This window comes from Meriones unguiculatus, chromosome 8 (genome assembly GCF_030254825.1).
Source record: "Meriones unguiculatus strain TT.TT164.6M chromosome 8, Bangor_MerUng_6.1, whole genome shotgun sequence".
Taxonomy (NCBI): domain Eukaryota; kingdom Metazoa; phylum Chordata; class Mammalia; order Rodentia; family Muridae; genus Meriones; species Meriones unguiculatus.
Genome location: NC_083356.1, coordinates 92594780 through 92615314, shown reverse-complemented (window position 1 = coordinate 92615314; position 20535 = coordinate 92594780). Strand labels below are relative to the sequence as shown.

General features: G+C 43.9%; 1 pseudogene; it reads right to left on the bottom strand.

Moving 5' to 3' along the window:
* Positions 1 to 6267: 6267 nt before the first annotated feature.
* On the bottom strand, positions 6268 to 7818 carry LOC110557280 (small ribosomal subunit protein uS5-like; annotated as a pseudogene).
* Between the last annotated feature and the right edge of the window lie 12717 nt (positions 7819 to 20535).

Sequence of the window (20535 nt, the reverse complement as noted above, 5' to 3'; positions counted from 1 at the left end):
CAGTTTGCAAATGCCACAGAAGGCTGGAGCCTCAGATCAAGAAAAGGAGGTCCAACAAATCTTTAAAAAAATGAAACATGTGCCCCAATTTGAGCAGATTAGCACCTGCATCCTCTGCTTATGAGAACAATAGTGGCCTTTACCACTGCTCCTGCTCACAATCTTACCAGCAGGGCAAAGCCCACTGCTCTGCCTCTGAAGCTCATGTTTGTCTCACCAGGCCCAAAGGGAATGACTCATTAATGAGGCCCAGATTTCCCTTGGTCCAACGTGCCAAGACCATTGTTTAGTAATATCTGACAGCAATCCCTAAAAAACAGCACAAATCCAAACTGTGCAATAAAATAGCTACAAAAGAAAAATTTTAGACTAACAATATTATACCATTCCTGTAGATTCAGCTAAAGAAAACAATCCAATCAGGTTTACAGTCTAATAGTGTGGCCAGAAGTTCATATATATATATATATATATATATATATGCCATACCTTTATTAAAGATTCTACAGGGCTGATGACTGCTTAGAGCAATTTGCTTGGACTGTCTTTAGTCACCTTTAATAACCACTCAATTGCTCACCTCTATCCCTGTGACTATCAGGTAAACCCTCTGGAATGTTTTAACAAACCGCCGACTTCCCTGAACCCAAAGGCTGAGTCTGTCATTAGCGTCTGAAACCTGTAGCAGAGATCTCTCCACTTTGTTGTATGCTGCCTACCTGCCACCCCCTGCGGTGCCTTTGGGAAGTGTGTTGGTTTGTGACTTTCCGTTATTCTGTAACTATAAAAACTTCATGAAACGATTTCCACACTAGAACATGTTATTTGGAGCAAACTGAATCTGTATTCCCGGGGGAAGGGCTGTGGTCACACATATTTGGCTTGAGAATAAGCTCTTGTTCCCTTTGAAGTGAGAGCTGTGTTTTATATGGACACAGTAAGGGTTTTTACATGCTGGCAGCAGTTTAATCTAACACACACCGATACCTATCATGGGCAAGAGTATATGTCGGTGCTGTATCTTCAGCTGTAAGTACCAGGACTTAGGGATGGCTTTGTGGTTAAGGAGTGCTTACTTTTCCTGTGCAAACATGAGGCCTTGAGCCCAGATTCCCAGAACCTACATGAAAGCCAGGCAGGGGTGGTAGCCGCTTGTATGTAATCTTGACTCATGGGGCACAAAGATGGGGTAGTGTCCAGCACTAGTTGGAATAGGTGAATTCTATTTCCAGTGAAAGACCTTGTGTCAGAAAGTAACAGTGGAGAGCCATCAAAGAAAGACACCCTTCATCAATTTCACAGCTCCATAGGAACATCCATACATGTGTTTGTGTATGCCCCCTTACATGTGTGCTTACACATGTGAACTTGTATATTTATATATATGTATACACACATGCACACACACACATGTAGAATTAGAGGGTAAAGGGGCCACACTAACCTGGAATGTGGGTAATGAAGTTGGATCCAAGAGCAAAGTCAAACATTCCATGTTAAGTCAGTGTGTGTGCATGTGTGTATACATAGTATTTATATACAAAGAGAGAGCAAAAGGAAGGAAGGGAAGGAGGAGGGAGAGGATATACTAAAGAGATATGTGAGGGTCGGAGATGTAGCTCAGCTGGTACAGTGCTTGTCTAGCATGCTCGAGTCCTGGGGTCAACCCCAGCACTTTGTAAGCCAGGTGTGGAGTTGTACCTCGGTAGTCCTAGCAGTTGGGAGGTGAAGGCAGGACGATCAGAAATGCAAGGCCATTCTCAGCTACATAGGAAGTGCGAAGCCAGTCTGTGCTACATGGAACTCTGTGACGACAGACCCCTTACACTCCTGGTCTTATTTTAAAAATCATTTCGTAGCTGCTCACAGTGGCACATGCGTTTCATTTTAAAACTCAGGAATTTGAGACAGGAGTATTGCAATAGGAGGCCAGCCTGGGCTACAGAGAAAGACCCTATTCCAAAGTCAAACAGAAAGGGCTGCAGATTAGGTGCAGTAGTTCAGTGCTTGCCTAGCTTGAGGATGGCCCTGACTTCATTACTCAGTATTGAAATAAAAAAATTACCCAACACTATAGGTAGCTGTGAGGCAAGAGGTGAAAGGGCTCTTATCTAGTCCCATCCTGATCCCATTCCCTCTCCACAGTTAACCTCATCAGTGGTTATACGTGTGTCCTTTCACATCTGGCTTTGACTGTTTTTTTTTTTTTTTAATGGATTCATTCATGTTTATTTCAAGACCTGTCAGTATTCATAAAAACTTACTGATATCTACTTTTTCACCTTTGTCACTGTAACAGCTAAATTCTCTTGAAGGTCCCTGTGCTTTGGGTCCAGGAACACACATGGACCTCTCTGCTTTCTCCATTACCAGCCCGCCTAGACTAGCTGAGGAGCCAGCACCCTCCACCTTCTAAGGCAGAGTGTGCGCTCTGCCTTCTCAGAGATAGCCCAGCACTGGCCCATAGCTGTGCTGGGCCTCAAGAACTGACTTAACATGGAATGTTTGACTTTGCTCTTGGATCCAACTTTGTTATCCACATTCCAGGTTAGCGTGGCCCCTTTGCCCTCTAATTCCACATTCCCATGAGTTGGGACTTTCCTTGATTCAGTATAACACATTCACATCCTTCACCCACTGGCTCACGTAATCAATAACCTCATCATTTCTTTCCTCACCCTAAGTCCACACTCCATCTGAGGAAGAGGTGCTTTTTCCAACTCTTTTGTAGGAGTTTCACTCGTCTGTAGAACATACCAAGGAGACATGATTGGAGAGGCAGGCACATGTATACACCAGGAAAGAGCCCACTGTGCTCCGGGAAGAAAGGCGGCTCTTGCTATGTCTACTGTGGCTCTAGGACGCTCTTCAGAAGAGCCTGGTTACATGTTCACACCGAATAAGCATGGCATCTTCCCACCACCATGGAAGTGGGCTCCTGAGAAGCCTATAAAACTCAAATGGTCCACCACATGGACCACATCTCATGGTACACTGTTGCAACCCACGTAATCGTCTCGCCAGCAAGAACGCACGCGGACAACAGGATCCTTCTGCAGCAAACTTTATTACAGTCAAGTGATGAAAGGAGGAAGACCCCGAGCCCCAAAATGGTGCTGCTTAAATACACCCTAGGGCGGCGTGTACTCCGCTGATTGGCTGCTTGCTCATTGCCCCATATGACACCCCGGGCTGGGCAGTGACTTGGCGTGCTTTCGCAACTTGCACATGCGCTCTATTACTTGTTTACTAGGGCCGAGGCCGGATGTCGGCGCCATCTTGTAATGGCAATTGCATTCTCTCGGCTCTCCACAGTACACTTTTGTTGACACAAGAAGCTGTGCAGAGCTCCCGAAATACTTCTTTCTCACTCAGGCAGGGCACACCTCATTCAGAGGGCATCTCTCCTCCTGTTACTTACATGCATAAACAGACAGGGCCCTTTCTGGACTGGAAGCTGGACCTCTGGCGCCCACAGAAGGCCCCTGGAGCCAAGGAGGACAGGTAGGGGGAGAGCTCCTGTTACAAAGGTGGGGGAGTATGGGGTAAAGGAAAGAGAAATTGCGAAGCTGCACTCAGAATTCTGGTTTAAAACAAAGAAAACTGAGACTCCACGAAGCTGCAGAGACTCCCACTCACCCACGCCATTAAATAAGGTACCATGTTTATCTCTCCTTCCCTCTCTCTCATGCTTACTTGATACTTGCAGATTCTTCACGCCTGCCGTTTTTGTTTCTAAACTATGTAGTGAGCAGCATACACTGTTCGATACCCACAGTACTTAGGAGGCTGAGGTAGAAAGATCATAGATCTGAGCCCAGGCTAGGTTATCATGTGAGATCCTTGCCAAAACCAACCAACCAACCAACCAACCAACCAACCAACCAACAAAAACCAAACAACCAAAAATCCAAAGCAACAAAAAGGCAGTGTTTCTTTGACTTTTACAATGTTCACTAAGGAATCTATCAGTGCTAGCTCATATCAACTTTAGAACAAACTTGTGTAGATCTGCAATACCCTAATTTAACTAAACACGTATACTCCACACCTACGATCTTAGCAGTGTATTTATTTTTTAAAAAGCATCTCAAGACACACAGAACAAGCCAGGCTGGTGCACACAGTGGCACGGATGGGCAGTTTTGAACCACAGCTTGCATTGAACTAACTAATTTGAGTGAGTGACTCACAGAACACAGGGAAATCAGGCTTACGACTTTTTTTTTTTTTTTTTTTTTTTTTTTTTTGGAAAGGAGCTACCACAGGACATGGATGGAGAGATGCAGAGGGTGAGTATGGGACAAGGATCCCTGGGCTCCCGTGCCTTCCAACCTCTAAGAACGTCTGTGGGTTTGGCTGCCTAGAAGCTTCCTGAACCCTGATCTCTGGGCTTTTTTTAAATGGGGATTTTACCGCAAAGGCTTGATTTCTAGAAGACTGTGAAGAAACACAACAAACGTGTGTGTGGACAGTCTTCCTTTCCTGTCTACGGCAGTCCTCACCACCAGGAAGGAGGAAGATCACATGACCTCTTGAGAGACAGGTAGGTCAGAGTCACCAACCAGGCACTAACAGCAAAAATCAAAATATGAATCATAACAGGACAGAACCATGAATCATAATCAGCCAGTGTTGTTGTCCTCATCATCTATTTCTCACATTCAGAGATAATTTGTGTCTCTAATTTCTGGGAGTTAGAAGGGTTTGGCAATCATTTCTGCCTGCTTCTTGGCATCTTGACTCTCAGCTCCATGCCAACATTTAGCTTCTCATGGGGAGACAATTGTCACAATCTGTGCCATTTCTTGCCCGCTACGCATGAGTCTTCTTCCTTTCCGTGCATGGGCACTTTTGCAATTTTCCTGTCCATTTCTTACCCATCATTTCAGCGAGATTCTGGGTGACTGTGAGAAGGTGCAGGTGTTTTCCCTTGTCAGTTTGTAAGATGGAGCAGACTCCTTGCCCTGTGCTATCAGTGAATTAGTGTTATGATGTAGCTGGACTCTGTTGACTGTGTTCCTGGTGGTCAGCAGAGAGCTCTGTTGACCGTTCTTTGCTGTCCATTCATTCTCTCTTCCTTGTCAGTAATGGAATTCTCAAGTGGGTATACAGCTGCCAACCAAGGAATGGTCTCTGTGTGGAGGGCTTAGTGAGTGGTAGACTTCATGAGCAAATGTAGGGGTTTGTGTGCACAATTTGCACACAATAGAACATAAGACTCTCATGAGAGCCAACTCTGCTGCCTAGAAGCTAGACATGGGCAATTCAAAGGAAGGCAGCAGAGCAACAGTGGAGAAACTAGTCTACCCAGCAGCCCTAGGGAGCAACATGGCCAGAAATCTACATGAGGAGCCTGGGATTGTCTCATCCGTATGCTCGAAATGTTAGTGAGGACAGAAATTAACTTCAAATTATATCTTGAATAAAAATTGAATTGCTTTTTCTTAATTTCCCATAGCTATGTGTTTACATTTGTATGTTAATACAGAGAAAGCCTTATTTTTACCCACAATAAGGCCTTATTTTGAATATGAAAAATTGTCTTATACTGAGGAAATCAAGATAGGATAAAGAGGAAGAAAAAAGGAAACTTTTAGGAAGAATTTCATTCCTGGAAGTTTTGTTATACTTCAATGAAATAAGACAACATTCCTTTAAGGTGTATGGAACTGAACCCAGCCTGATTGCAGCTCTGTCTGTGCTCATGGTAAAGGAAAACATTTTAGTCTACTTGGTAATTGACTGGTGCCATTTATTACTTGTGAAAAAAAAATCTGTCTTCTTTTTCCTATTCCTATATTTTAGCCAGACATGAAGTCATAGGAATCTGTTATATTTTTTCTGAGTTAAAAAATTAATATTAGATTTCTCATACTTTTATGAACCTTGTCTCCTACGTCCTTTGCGGAGAGCTAACAAGACACCCCATGAGTAATGTTGATCCACAGCAATGCTATGAGGTAGTTCCATGCTATGGCAGCACAAGAAGAGCCCTATAAGGAAAGATCCAGCACATCACAGCTCTAATACCTTTTTTCTGTCATTCAGCTTCCTTCTCACTCATTCCCCTTCATGTCTGGCCTCCCACATAGGGAGAATATGATGGCAGGACCAATATGTCTTATTTATTTAACATTGACCAAAACAACAACAACAAAAAACAAACAAAAAAACCAAAATCAGTGTTGAAAGTACAACTTCCATTTTTTTTTTTTTTCAGATTTGATTCACTTTATTTTTCTTGTATAAAAACCCGTATGTGGTAGCCACAGCTGGAACCTGGGTCCTCTGAACAGAGGCTCTGGTATGGGTTTTCACAATATAATCGGTGAATTCCTGAAGGAGACTTGGTGAACACAGTCTCTTTCCAGAGGTCAGGGGTCAGGTAGCTGTAGGTCTTGGAGATGGCATCAAAGGTGGCCTTGGCAAAGTTGCCCAGGGTGGCAGTGTAGCCCCTGGCTGATGTGTAGCAGTCATCAATACTGGCCATCATTAGTAGCTTCTTGGGCACAGGAGCAGAGACAGTGCCAGTGCCTCTGGGAGCAGGGATGAGACACACCAAAACAGCCACAGTGGCCCATCACCTTGCATGGAACAGTGTGAGGCTTGCCAATCTTGTTGCCCCAATAGCCTCTCTGCACAGGGATGATGGAAAGTTTGGCCAAGATGATGGCTCCTCAGATGGCAGTAGCTACCTCCTTCGAGTACTTAATACCAAGACCAGTGAGGTATCCCAGAAGCAGAAAGACATACATGGTATATACTCACTTATACATATATAATATAGGATAAACCTACTAAAATCTGTTCACCTAAAGAAGCTAAGCAAGAATGAGGACCTGGGGTAAGATGCTCAACCCTCCTTCAGAAAGGCAAACAGGAGAGACATCGGAAGAGGGAAAAAACTGGGAACAGGAGAGGAGCCTACCACAGAGGGCCTCTGAAAGACTCTACCCAGCAAGGTATCAAAGCAGATGCTGAGACTCAGCCAAACTTTGGGCAGAGTGCAGGCAATCTTGTGAAAAAAAAAGGGGGAGATAGAAAGACCTGGAGGGGACAGGAGCTCCACAAGGAGAGCAACAGAACCAAAAAATTTGGGCACAAGGGTCTCTTCTGAGACTGATTCTCCAACCAAGGACCATGCATGGTGATAGATAACCTAGAACCTCTCTCTGCACAGATGTAGCCCATGGCAGCTCAGTGCCCAAGAGAGTTCCCTAGTAATGGGAACAGGGACTATCTCTGACATGAACTCAGTGGCTGGCTCTTTTATCAATTCCTCCTGAGGGGGGAGCACCATTACCAGGCCACAGAGGAAGAAAAGCAGCCAGTCCTGATGAGACCTGATAGGCTAGGATCATATGGAAGGGGAGGAGGACCTCCCCTATCAGTGGAATGGGGGAGGGGCATAGGAGAAGAAGAGGGAGGGAGGGTGGGATTGGGAGGGGACAAGGAGAGGGCTATAGCTGGGATACAAAGTGAATAAACTGTATTTAATAAAAAAATAAATTAATTAAAAAAAAACACACCAATATCAACGTGACAGTTTTAGTCCCCCAAAGCGACAAAAGCCTTGAACCTGGTTTGCTGGCCAGCCCATGTCTGCTTCTTCACCGGCATGATTTTTAGAACCTCATCCTTTAGGGATGCACGCAGGAAAAAGTTGATGATCAAGGATTTCTTAATGGGCAGGGAGAACAGGCAGATCCCCTCCAAGGACTTTATCTTTATGTTCTTAACCAGGCGTCCCAGCTTGCTGACAGAGATCCACTTCTTGTCTTCGGCTTTACCTCCATGAGCCCCAGCCTCAGCCATGACTGTTGCCCTAAGACAGCTGCTGTAGAATCCTGGAATCCTCAATGGAAGCCACCACGGCCTCCCGCTGCAACCGAGTCATCCGCCTTTTGGTGTTTTCCTGAAGAAGAAGCTACAGCTTCCGTTTTTAAGAAATCCAATCAGTTTGCTCTTTGCAGACTTCTTTTTCTTTATGAATTTTATATTTCATTTGTATATATGTTTATATACATAAGTATATATTTAATTTTGAATTTTTGAGACAGGGTTTCTCTGTGTAGCCCTACCTGGAACTTGTTCTGTAGACCAGACTGGTCTCAAAAATCACAGAGATCTGCCTGCCTCTGCCTCCCAAGCGCTGGGATCAAAGGTGTGTGTCACCATTAGTCATTGCATTTGTATATTTTACAGGGACATACACAGACATTACATGTTCAGTTCAATGAAATAAAGTATTTTTAGCTTTACATTCACTTGTTTATTTGGTGTGTGTGCCACAGGGCACGTGAAAGTCAGAGGACAACTTTTGGGAGTTGATTCTTTCCTTCTGTCGGGTGGGTTCCAGATTTCTAGCCCAAGTCATCAGGTTTGAAGCCAGACACCTTTACCGGATGAGGACCTAGTAGACCCTCAGGTCAATGAGTTTTGACAAATCAAGGCCCAAGAGATCGCCTCACAGTCCTGGACAGCGGATACTCTGCTGTGGGTTGAGTGTCTGTTCTGCAAAAGCCACGTGGAAATTTGCTGCCATTGCAACAGTAGTTGAGTATTAAAGGCATTAACTGTTAATAGTATCATGTGTCAAGAAGTGGGTTGTTGGGGCTGAAGAGATGGCTGAGCAGTTAGGAGCTCTGGCTGCTCTTGTCGAGGACCTACATTCAGTTCCCAGCGCACTTTCCAGGTGATTCACAGCTCTCTGTAAGTCCAGCTCTAGGGGACCGGAGGCCCTCTTCTGGCCTCTGCAGGTACTGCACCCTTGTGGTGCACAGACTTACAGGCAGGGAAAATACCCATAACAAAACAATACCAGAATCTCAAAACCATGTTTTAATAATATACACATACTAAAATATATATATTAAGTATAAACACATAAAATATAAATATATGAAATACACCAAAAAATGAACTGGGACCTTCAAGAAGTGCTTAATTCATACTGCACAGAAATCGTGAGATCATGCATACCTTGGTTTCCATAGATTCCTGCACACACACACACACACACACGTACACACAATTAAAAATAAAATATTTTTAAATGTCTTCATTTTGCCTTCAAAATGCATATTCAATGCATCTTGTGTTTTTAATCCCAATTTCTGAAAGTTTTCCTTCATCCTGTGTTAAATTGTTTTTAATAATTTCATACTTTACATATTTTGGGCATTTTTACCCTTCCCCCATGACTTTTTTACCACTACCCACTCCCAATGGCCCATTCTCAATCCTAACAATTCCCCCTCCTATTTTCATGTCGTGTGTGGATGTGTGTGTGTGTGTGTGTGTGTGTGTGTGTGTGTGTGTATGATCTGTTGAGCTAGGGTTGCTTGCATAAGCATGGGTAGAGGATTATTTACTGGAGCGTAGACAAAATAATAATGGCTACACCACTAAAGAAAGTACTGCCAATATGTCTGATATCTCTGTACCAATGTTCCCCTGCATTTTAAACATATTATTTCATTAGCTTCTAGCTTTTAGTAGTAGTAGTATTTGGGTGAAAAATCACTTGTACTTCAAATTTTGGTTTTCTTGTTTATATTGTTTTCTAGTTTGCATTAAGATTTAGTTTTCAAAGCGGAGCTGTGGTGGCACCTGTCTTTAACCACAGCATTCCAGAGGCAGAGGCAAGTGGATCTCTTGTGAGTTCGAGGCCAGCCTGGTTTACAGAGTAATTTCCAGGACAGCCAAGGCTACATAGAGAAACCCTGTCTCAAAACACCAAAGAGGGAGGGAAAACATTTTGTTTTCAGTAGCTGGCCTACACCGTCCTTCGGATGTAGGATTTCTGTTTGTTTGTTTTTGAGGCGGAGTCTTTATCTACCTATGTCTGGCCTCAAGTAGACCTGTATATGTAGACCAGCCAACCTTGAACTTTGGAAAATTTTTTTTTTCTGTTGGACTTTGCTGAACTCCCTGGATATACAGGATTTTAAAATAAACTTTAGATAATTACTGACCACTAATCATCTCACTTACTTCTTTTGTTACATTCTCCTCATATGAAATGATGACAACAGTATACATATTGGACCATTGGATCCTCTGTTCTATTTTGTTTATTCTTTTTTTATCTTTGTGGTACCGGACATAGAACCCAGGCTCTCACATGTGTAGTTTGATGTAGTCTTTTGAGTTGTATTCAAGTTCATTGACCATTTTTTGTTTCAGACCACTGTCAAGCCCATCAGTTATTTATTATACATTTTTAAAATTTATTTTTACTTTGTGTGTGTGTGTGTGTGTGTGTGTGTGTGCGCACTTTCGCCACAGTGTGGCATGTGGGTATCAGAGGAAAATTTGTGGAAGTTCCCATTTTGCCCTATAGGTCTCCTCAGGTTTATAGCAAACACTCTTACCTGATGAACCTTCTAGCTGGCCCAAACTGATATTTAAAAATTCATATAGGTAAATATATCTTAAAATTAAAATCAAGGATTAAAACATAAAATTGTATATTGTAAAATGCAAGGTTGTTTTCTATACCTGCTTTTGCTCTGCAAAATGACACGGAGACCTTTACACTTGTTAATTGCTTCAGGCACTATAGCTAGGCAGATACTGAGCATCCTAACCTGACTATGATGGCCTGGCCTACTTCCCAGCCACATGGCTTGTTACCTGCCACCTTAGTCTCCCCATGGCTGCTCTTCTCTATGTGTCTCCATGGCAACTTCTGCTTCTCTCTCTCTGGTCCCAACCTGAGACCCTCCTAACTGGGACTGGAAGTCTCGCCTTTTCCTCTCCTGCCCAGCCATTGGCTGTTTAGCTCTTTGTCTGACCAATCAGTAGGTGATGGCATACAAAGTTTACAACATATCAAGACAGGAGATGCTTCATAATAATGACAATGCCAAAGTCGGACTGCAGTCAGATCTCTGGATACAGAAATCAGCATTTGAATACACCGTGCACAAAAACATCTTTCCATAGAATATATACATTAAAAATTTAGATTTACTTATTTTGTTTGAGTGTTTTGCCTGGATGTATGCAAGTATGCCTACCACATGTGTGCCTGATACCTGTGGCGGTCAGAAGAGGGAGTTAGATCTCCTGAAAGCAGAATTATAGTTCTGAGCCTTTATATGAGCGCTGGTAACTGAATCCAGGTCCTCTGCAAGAGAAGTCAGGGCTCGTGTTTTTTGTTTTTTAGAGACAGGGTTTCCTTGTGTAGCCCTGGCTGTTCTGGAGCTCTCTCTGTAGACCAGGCTGGCTTTGAATTCATAGCTCTGCCTGCCTCTGCCTCCCAAGTGCTGGGATTAAAGGCATGAGCCACCCTGCCAGGCCTGAACTCGTTTTGATCCTTACACTCCTGTGAAGGTTTCAGAGTCTACTAGGCTCATGTTCAACTTTGGATTCCAGCTGCTGGAGCTATTTTGGGAGGAGGTAGAAATTCTGGCGGGTGTGGCATAACTGCAGGAAGCAGCTGGGTGGGGGGATTCCTCAGGGCCTCTTATCTGATCACTCTTTCTTTGCTTATTGTCTGCTCTGAGTTGAAGGGTCTTTGCTCCTGTACATACTCCTGTAGTCCGCATACCTGTCAGGGTGCATGGGGCCAAGCAACCATGGGCTGAACCTTTCTGAACCAGGCAGTCCAAGATACCCTTTCTGCTTCATGTTGTTTATGTTGGCCGTTTTATGCCAGCAATAGAAATACTAATGTTCTCAAGAAGGAAAAAAGAAAAGAAAACAACGAAGAGTAAAGACCAAATCAGTGCCTGGAAGGGCCCTTGTCAAGAGCCCTGAAAATCTTTTTCTTTATCTGGTAGAACCGTAGCCAGGCAAAATAGTTTCTAGGTACCCATGTGGTTAAGCCTCATACTGCAACCTCATACCAGACACAAATCATCTTCCTGCCTGCCTCTCATAATATGCACGGTTGGTCCTTCAGCATGTTGGCCAAGGTGATAACAGACAGTAGGACCCAGGTGAGTGTTTGTTCATCTGTGTGGCTCCTCCACTATCTCTACAGAACCCAGGCTAACAAGTTTTGCAATTAGAAGTATCTCCTTTTTTTTTGAATTATACATAAACACTTTAACTTTGTAAACATCCACTCGAATCTTGGAAATTTAGGCTTGTAAAAGTTTTTTGTGCAATTTTTGGATAAGGGAATTCCATTAGTTATTTATCACAATCTTAAAACCAGTCTCTGAAACATGGTAGCTTGTAGCAGCACACACTTATTACTTCATACAGTTTTTGAGGGCCAGAAATCTGGGAGTGGTGTAAGTGGGTGGTTCTGGCTCATGAAATGGTGGGCTGGAGTCAACTTGGCTTGGAGAACCCACTTCCAAGCTTACGCACACAGTGAATGACTGGCATGGATTCCTCATGGGCCATGGCTTAGGAGTTCCCATTCTTTGACAGTGGGGCTTTCCCTTGGATGCTTGAGTGTCTTCATAAGACAGCTGGCTTCCCTAGAATGAGAAAGAATGAGAAAGAATGAGAGACAGAGAGATAGAGAGAGACATGAACAGAGAGAGGCACACAGAGAAAGATAGAGACACAGAGAGAGAGAGAGGGGAGAAAGGTAAGAGGCAAGAGAGATAACACAGAGAGAGAGACAGGGAGGACCCAAGTAGGGAGTCAGTCTTTTATGATGTAATCTGAGAAGCAACATCTGCTCATTTCCACTGTCTGCCGCTGATCTCACAGACCAAACCAGCCCTTATGTGGAAATACCAGGAGGAGGGTGTGACTGTGAGAGTTGCTTTTTATTTGTTTCAGTAGCGTCCATTTATTTAAAACTTTTAAATTACTTTTATTGTGTTGGTCAGGCGTGTCGGTACATACCTTTAATCTCAGCATTTGGGAGACAGAGACTGGTGCATCTATGTGAGTTGAGGTCAGCCTGGGGTATAGAGCTAGTTCTAGGCCAAACAAGGTCGCATAGTGTTACCCTGTCTTTCAAATCAGACAACCAACCAACAGCAACAACAAAGCACAGCAAAACAAAACTGGGGGGGGGGGGGGCGGGGCGGGCAAGCCCACAGCACAGTGCACTTGTGGAGGTCAGAGGACAACTTGTGTGAATCAGTTTTCTCCTTCCACCATGTGGGTCCTGGCAAGAGAATTCAGTTCATCAGGCTGGGCAGCAAGTGCTTTACCCAATGAGCTGTCTTGCAGATTCTCTGCGTCTTCATTTGTACGTTTTCAGGCTGAGTCTCTTGTAGACCAGTTAGGTTTCAAACTCAATACATAGGAGAGACTGACCTTGAAATCCTGGTCTTTCTGTAGTTAGGACTGTACCGCCATGCCTGGCTGCATTTGTCCACCCTTTATAAGCTTGTGGGTGGACTTAACAGTCTTTCATCACGCCTATACCCAAAACTTTGTGACCCGTATAAGCACAGATCCTTTCTCTTTTAGTCCTGAACATTGCTAAACAAGCTAAATGATGATGATTTTTGGTGCCAGTGGAAGTGTCAGAGAGGGACACCATGGCATATATCTCTAATTCTAGCATGTAAGAGGCTAAAGTAGGAGCATCGCAAGTTTGAGACCAGCTTGGGCTACTCAATGCTCTCCAGGCTAGCCTGAGCTACATGGTGAGACCATGTCTAAAAAAACACCAGAACCCAAAGTAAACGAAACTGAACCCAAATCCAGATATTTGGGACGTCCGACTGTCAGTCCTCAGTACAGCTGTTGACTTGCGTTTATTCACGTTCCCATAGTGCTTTTCAAACCTTACCTCAAACTTTCTTCTCCATGTTTTTCTCTCTGCAGACATCCTGCTCTCCTACATAAAAAAAAAAAAAAAAAGGTTTGAAAAGTTCTAGTAAACAAAACTAAACTATTTGGAAGTGAATTTCAACACGTATCTGCCCAAGTTCCTCTCCTAAAACCTTAGGAAGTTCTCGCTCACACTTCAGCTCTCCTCAGGAATCACTTCGAAGGTCAGGATCTGCACACACGAAGGCGTAGAGTTTGGCATCGTCACTCAGTACCCCTGTCTACCAAAAGTGGTGTATTTGCTCAGAGTAGACTTGGGGCCCGAGCGCCAGACAGAAGAGGAAGAGGATGAGGAGGAGGAGAAAATTGTGGATACGACAGACATAGCAGTACGCGTTTGTTATCTCAGTTGTTTTGCAGGATGAGGCAGGAGAATCACGTGAAACTTACGCCCCGCCTCCACGGCTGGTCTCAAGCAAACACACTTTTCTATATGGACGCCTCTAAGTGGTGGATGGGCGCACAGCCAAGTTTGCCTGCAGTCCCTGCCTTGTGCAGAGCTCTGAGCTCCCGTGTATCTGTTCTGTTCTGCTCTGGACACTCTGGGGATTTGGAGACTCCTATTTGACACGCATTTCAATTGGCCTTTGTTTTGTTTATTTTTTATAGTCGGTCTCTCTCTCTCTGTATGTGTGTGTGTATGCACCCGTGATTTTCATCTATTCGTCCTCTTCTCCAAGTCTAATCCTTCACCTTTGCTCTGGAACATTCCCATCATCCTAGGCTGTCTTATCTCCTTCACAAATGCTTCTAAGAATGCTCCATCTTCACCTAAGCCTTAAAAGTGTTGCCTTGCTTGACTCTAGTTCCTCACTGCGTAATGAGAGCCAAGTGTCTTCCTTCTTTGACTGTTGCAACCCCTCCCAAGGGAATCTGAAGTCAGCTGGCCGTTTTCCATATTTTAATTTTACTTCAATCAATCATAATATCCTATACTCTTCCTACTCAAAACTTTATCTCTCCTTATTCCCATAAAAATACAGAATGTTAGATAGATTTCATAGTTTTCATTACTATTTTATTCATCCTCTAATGGGAAAATGAACCAATTATCCAGGGGCGAAAATGCTTACTACCATTTCCCCTCCCCATGCTTCTTATCTTCAGAGAGTTCAGAAATATCTCATAATACTTCTTATGTGAAAGAAGGGCAAGCTGTGATTTACTGTTCCCTGACGGTAAATGACAGAGTAACAGAGCGGTCAGTTGCAGTGTGGTCCGGAATCTCAGCTCTGTCATTCATTGGCTGACCCGATGCCATCTTCTCTGAAATGAGACGAAGATAAGAGAATCTAATCTGTGTAGTGGCTGTGAGGCCAAATGCTGATCGCTTCTGTCTGGCACGTAGTTACTCATGGTGAATTGTAGCTACAGTCACTGTGGCTGTTGTGGCTGCTTTTACAGTTGTTGCCATGCATACTCCTTGCGGCCTCTGATTCTTTCCCTGACTAGTTCAATCTTTCATAGTTTTCTGTTAGGCCTTTTATGGACATACAGGGAACTCAGATTCTCTCAGTTTGTTTAGAACCATATTTCTTGCCTCTTTGTTCTCTGTGATTTCATTTCATTTCATTTCCTTCTGTAGAATGTTGAAAGCTGCTCCTATGCAGCTCTTTCCAGAAAGTCTTGGACTCCTGGTTCTAGACTGTTCGACATACCCCCTTGTTTATCTAAGCAGATGCCACATTCATTCTTCCTAAGCCTATGCTCTTCTTGAGCTCATGTGATGGCAATAATATCCATAACACTAGGAACTGAGAGTGACCATATACACTTCCAGTTTTATTCGTTTATCCATCCTCGAGCCATTAACTCAAGTTCTCTCTGCTCTGAGAATTTACCAGCTCTCTTACCTCTCAGAATTGTCTCCCAAGTCCACTCTAACCATCCCTGGACTCTACACTTCTTTCTTAGATCTCCTAGCCCTGTTGCCATCCTCTGAGTAGTATGCTTTTGTTTCTTCCCTTCACTTATCACTCAGTGGTAAGGATGATCTTCCTGTATGTAAGCCAGAGGATTTGCTCTTTGCTTAAAATCCTTCAGTTACATAAGGTTCCTCCTCCTCCTGCTCCTTTCCTTTCTCTGTCCTCTTCCTTTTGACACAGAACCTCTGTATGAAGTCCAGGCTGTCCTTGAACTTGGATCCTCCAGCCTCAGGTTCTCCAGGGCTGCTGTTCCATGGGCCTGCTTACCTACTTTCTTAAAATTCTTTAAAATTAAGTTTAAACTTTATGAGTTGATGTCAGTCTACATTTTCCACGCTGTCTGGAGGGGCTGTCTTTTCCCCAACACTCTGTTCTCTTGTCACTTTTCCAGAACGCTTGGTGAGTTCGTACTTCAAAATAGAGGTGAAGGCCAGATGTGGTGGCACACACCTGAAATCCCAAGAAAGAGGCGGGAGGCTGTGAGTCCACGCCAGCTACGTAAATTTTGTTTCAAAAACTCAAACCCAAAGACAAATCCATAGAAAACAAAACTTCCAGGTGAAGTATTCCATCCCCTCACTAACCTCATTTGTACATCACTAACATAACTCCCAGAACTTCCTTTTAACACACACACACTTATATATGTGTGTGTTCATGTGTGTGTCACTTGGTAACCAGTGAACACCAAGTAATTAATGTTGGGAGCATTTCTGTTTCCAAATATTGAAAGTGGGGACAAAAGTAGAATTGCTCTAGGCTAGTTTATATTTTCTTCTTTTTACTTTTTTCCCTGAGAGTGGGTTTTTTTTTGTTTGTTTGTTTTGTTTGTGTGTTTTTGTTTTTTTTTTTTTTTTGAGTGCTATGAATTGAAACTGGGCCTTATGTACACAAAGCAAGCATTCTACCTCTGAGCCACATTTCCAGGAAATAAATAAATAAATACATTAAAAAAAGAAATATATTTTTTTAAATGCAAAAAAAAAATTGAAGTTGGTTGTGTGTGCGCACACACGCATGTGCACAAGTGGAGGTCAGAGGACAGCTTCCTTGTGGGAGTCAGCACTCTCCTTTCATCATGTAGATCCTGGGGATGGAATCCAGGTCATTAGGCTTGGCCAAGGGCAAAAGTTGAGATGGCTTAGCTTTTTGAAAAAAAAAAAAAAATTAAAGAAAAATAAGTCTATGAATCTAACAGGGGAAGTGAATGGAAGTTCATATATGCAAGAAATCAAACCTAAGCATGGGTATAATGGTTCATGCTGGTAATTCTAGCTGCGGAGGCAGAGACAGTAGGGCTGCTAAAATTTGACAAGGCCAGCAATGGGCTATACAGTGAGTTTCAAGCTAGCCTGAGTTCCAAGGTGAGACCTTGTTTCAATAACGAAAAGAAAAGAAAAGAAAAGAAAAGCCATGGCTGCCTTAACAAACAACCATGAAAAGTAGATTTGGGCACTTAATAGACCATTGGGTAAGATGGGCTCTGATTTCTCCAATAGAGTGGTTCTGTGACTGAAGATGGGAGACAGGAATGTGTAACCCTAATTGGACTGAAATGACTAATGGGCAATTCTCAGAAATTAGAGTAGATTTTGGCTGTCATCATGTCTAGGCAGCCCAAAGCGCTGCATTCAGAAAGTCAGATTGGCAGCTTTGTGTCTTTGCTTGGGAGCTGGTTGTTTTAAGCGTACTTTGGGGAAACTCAGAGGAGTCGATTCCCATAAGTGATGAATGTGCGCTCAGAAACCTTTCTCTTCCTACTTTCCTTCCATCTCCTTCCCCATGCCCTCCTCCTGCCCCCACTGCTTCTTTTTCACATCTACAAGAAATGATCAGTGGGGCACACTCAATAAAGTTTACTGTCAACCTTGAGTGTCAACCTTGAGCTGTAGCATGCTCAGGTTTGAACCCAAGGCTTTCTGCATACCAGGCAAATGCTTGCCATGGAGCTATATCCCCACCCCGCCATTTAAAATGGCCCAGCAGTACCCAACACCCCCTCATTGTTACACAGTTCTCTGGACTCTTTGCCTTGCACAGTAGAACTCTGAAGCAAGCAACTGTTCACTCACCCTTCCTTAAGCTCCTTGTAGTTATAGCTGCAGAAGTTCCCATATCGGTGACTGACATCCCCAGGGACCACCTGCTAACAGAGTCAAAGCATATTTCACCTTCTGTGAATGACTTATTTACCCAGCATGCTGTCATCCTACAGCCTTTGTCCACGGTAACGTCTCCAGAGTGCTATAAACACCTAGTAAGTCCCCAGCGCACGGCTGCATTGTTCATTGAGCTGAATTTCTCTCACAGCCCGATACTCCCTTCAAAGACCCAGACTTCTGGGGCCTGGGTTAGGTACTGCTTGAACTACTTGAAAGTTGTCCAACTGCCTCTGACCTGAACTCACTAGTCTGCTCTTTGATCACCTCCCCGTGAGGGGGGGAGCAGCCTTACCAGGCCACAGAGGAAGACAGTGCAGCCAGTCCTGATACCACCTGATAAGATAGGGTCAAAGGGAAGGGGGGGAGGACCTCCCCTATCAGTGGACTTGGGGAGGGGCATGGGAGGAGATGAGGGAGGAAATGAGGGAGGGGGCTACATCTGGGATACAAAGTGAGTAAAATGTAATTAATATTAAAAAAAAAAGTTCAGCCCGTTAAAAAAAAAGAAAAAGAAAGAAAGTTGTCCAACATCTTAAAACTTTATCTGGCAGCCTACAGTTCTTAGAGACATTTGATTCTCAAGAATATCTTCCATTCTCCCGAGAAGAAAGGCATCTTGGGGCAGGAGCTGGGGTTAACAGAAAAAAAGTGAAGTTAAGGCTGTAAATAAGTTTCTGTTACCTTATGCAACAGGTGTTTGTAGGTCACGTCTGTGGAGTAATGCTAACTAAGGTAGCTATGATAGCACTCCATTCATGCTACCCCCGGTAGTATTTGATGGAGGGAGAAGATGCCTAAACAGTGGGCTTGACCCCACTTACATTCTGTCCGCAACAACCGAGACAGATGTTTGGAGAATGTGGTTCTTTTCACTCCCGCACAGCTTTGGCCACAAACCCGGAAACAGCCATGGATGGATAAGAGACAATGCTTCACTCTCCCGTCTCCATCCATCTCCTTCAGCCAGCGCCTTGCTTCTGACGGCATGCTGTCAGGCAGCAGCAGAGGAAAACCGGGGAAGGTACTTCCTTAGCTTTCTCCTTTCCCTGCTGTACCTGAGCCCCCTGAGCCATCACAGTATTTTTATAAGGACTGTCCCTGTGTGAGGAAGGGCACTGTGACACGAGGAATGACATAGAGAGAACGTTCTCCCTTTCAGACACTTGGGTATGGTTGTCACAGTAGATAAAATGAGGTTGTCTCTGAGTCACAGACGCCCCCCCAACCCCACCCCCAGTTACACACTTCCCCCACGTGTGTCAGCGGGCTGATGTAATCTCTTCGGAAGTTTTCTGGAGAACTTTTGGTGTGCCTCCCTGTAATATTACTTTGGTTTATGCCCAAAAAAGCAGAGATGGGCTGTATTCATAAGCACACACTGAGCTAATTTTTTTTTCTTGTTTTCTTCTGGAGTGCTCCTCAACAACATTTTCATCATAGTAGCAGGCTCCAAGAAGTTTCAAACCATGGAAGCCAATCCAAAGATTAAAAACACATAAACCATTTTCTCAAGTAGTGAAGCCAGTCAGGATGAAATCTGAGAAAGTGTCGTTTTTCTCTTCTTTCATGTTTGCACCATGGCAGAGAAATTTCCCTGTAAATAAGTCCTCTCCTTTCTTCCAGAACAAAGTCGATTACAAAGAAACCTTTTCAGTGCCCCTGGGGATGGATGGAAGTCTCATTTCTTTGACTCATCTGTGCAAGTCAGCATGAGGAGATTCTACAAACTTTGTGGTGGTGATCTCACTATTTTATGTATCACGTCTAAAACTTTAGTTTACATAGTAAGGCTGCCTTCTATGATGAAACTCCTCCTGTCTGAGACCAAACTGTTGTTGTACTTTAATAAATCCTCCCCGTTAGACATGAATCAGTCTGCTTTTTGGTGTGTAGTACCTATGAGTTAGGTCAACCAGACAAAGATGGTCTGGCTCCGGGTCATTACTGGTATTTGTCATTTGGCGTCTGTGAGAAGAGCTGGTAATGGTTACTTAGCTGGAACTCTCAGATAGCAGCATGACATTCTGGGGGAGAGAGTGGTCATGGCCAGGGCCTGGATCCTGACCAGCTCTTCTGTCTCCAAGGTGAGGCTCAGAGACAACTACTTAGATGCAGGGCTCCAACGGGTGAACAAGACAAGTTCTCCTGCAGCGTCTCCCTTACTGCAACCAAGCTAACATAAGCCGGCTCCCAGGAAGTGTTTTAGTGTTGCAAAAAACTCTACGCAAGCCAGGGCTTTTAGCTTGGGTTTTGATCACCTGTGGATGGCAGAGCTATAAGCAAGACATTTGACATTTAAGGCAGTTTTGTGGATTTGTGGTGGTTTCTAGGAAGAGAATCAATAGCTCACCTCACAGTCCCAAGAATGCCACAGTCTTGCCATCTGTGATAGGCAATCCTCCCTTGAACTATAATAATTCATGACCACCCCTTTCCTCCCGAAGCTGCTTGGGTCTGGAGTTTTGTCTCAGCTGTGAGTGATGCGATCAGTGCATCTTCTCTGTGATTCAGGAGCGTTTCCCTGGGCTTGCTATAGTTTCTAACTATTTACTCCATTTGTTAAGAAAGAAAAGATAAGAGCCAGGTGTAGCAGTTCACCCCTCTAATCCCAGGACTGGGAGGCTGAAACAGGAGGGTCACCACGAGTCTGAGGCAAGTATGGGTTATATGGTGAGTTTCAGGTCAGA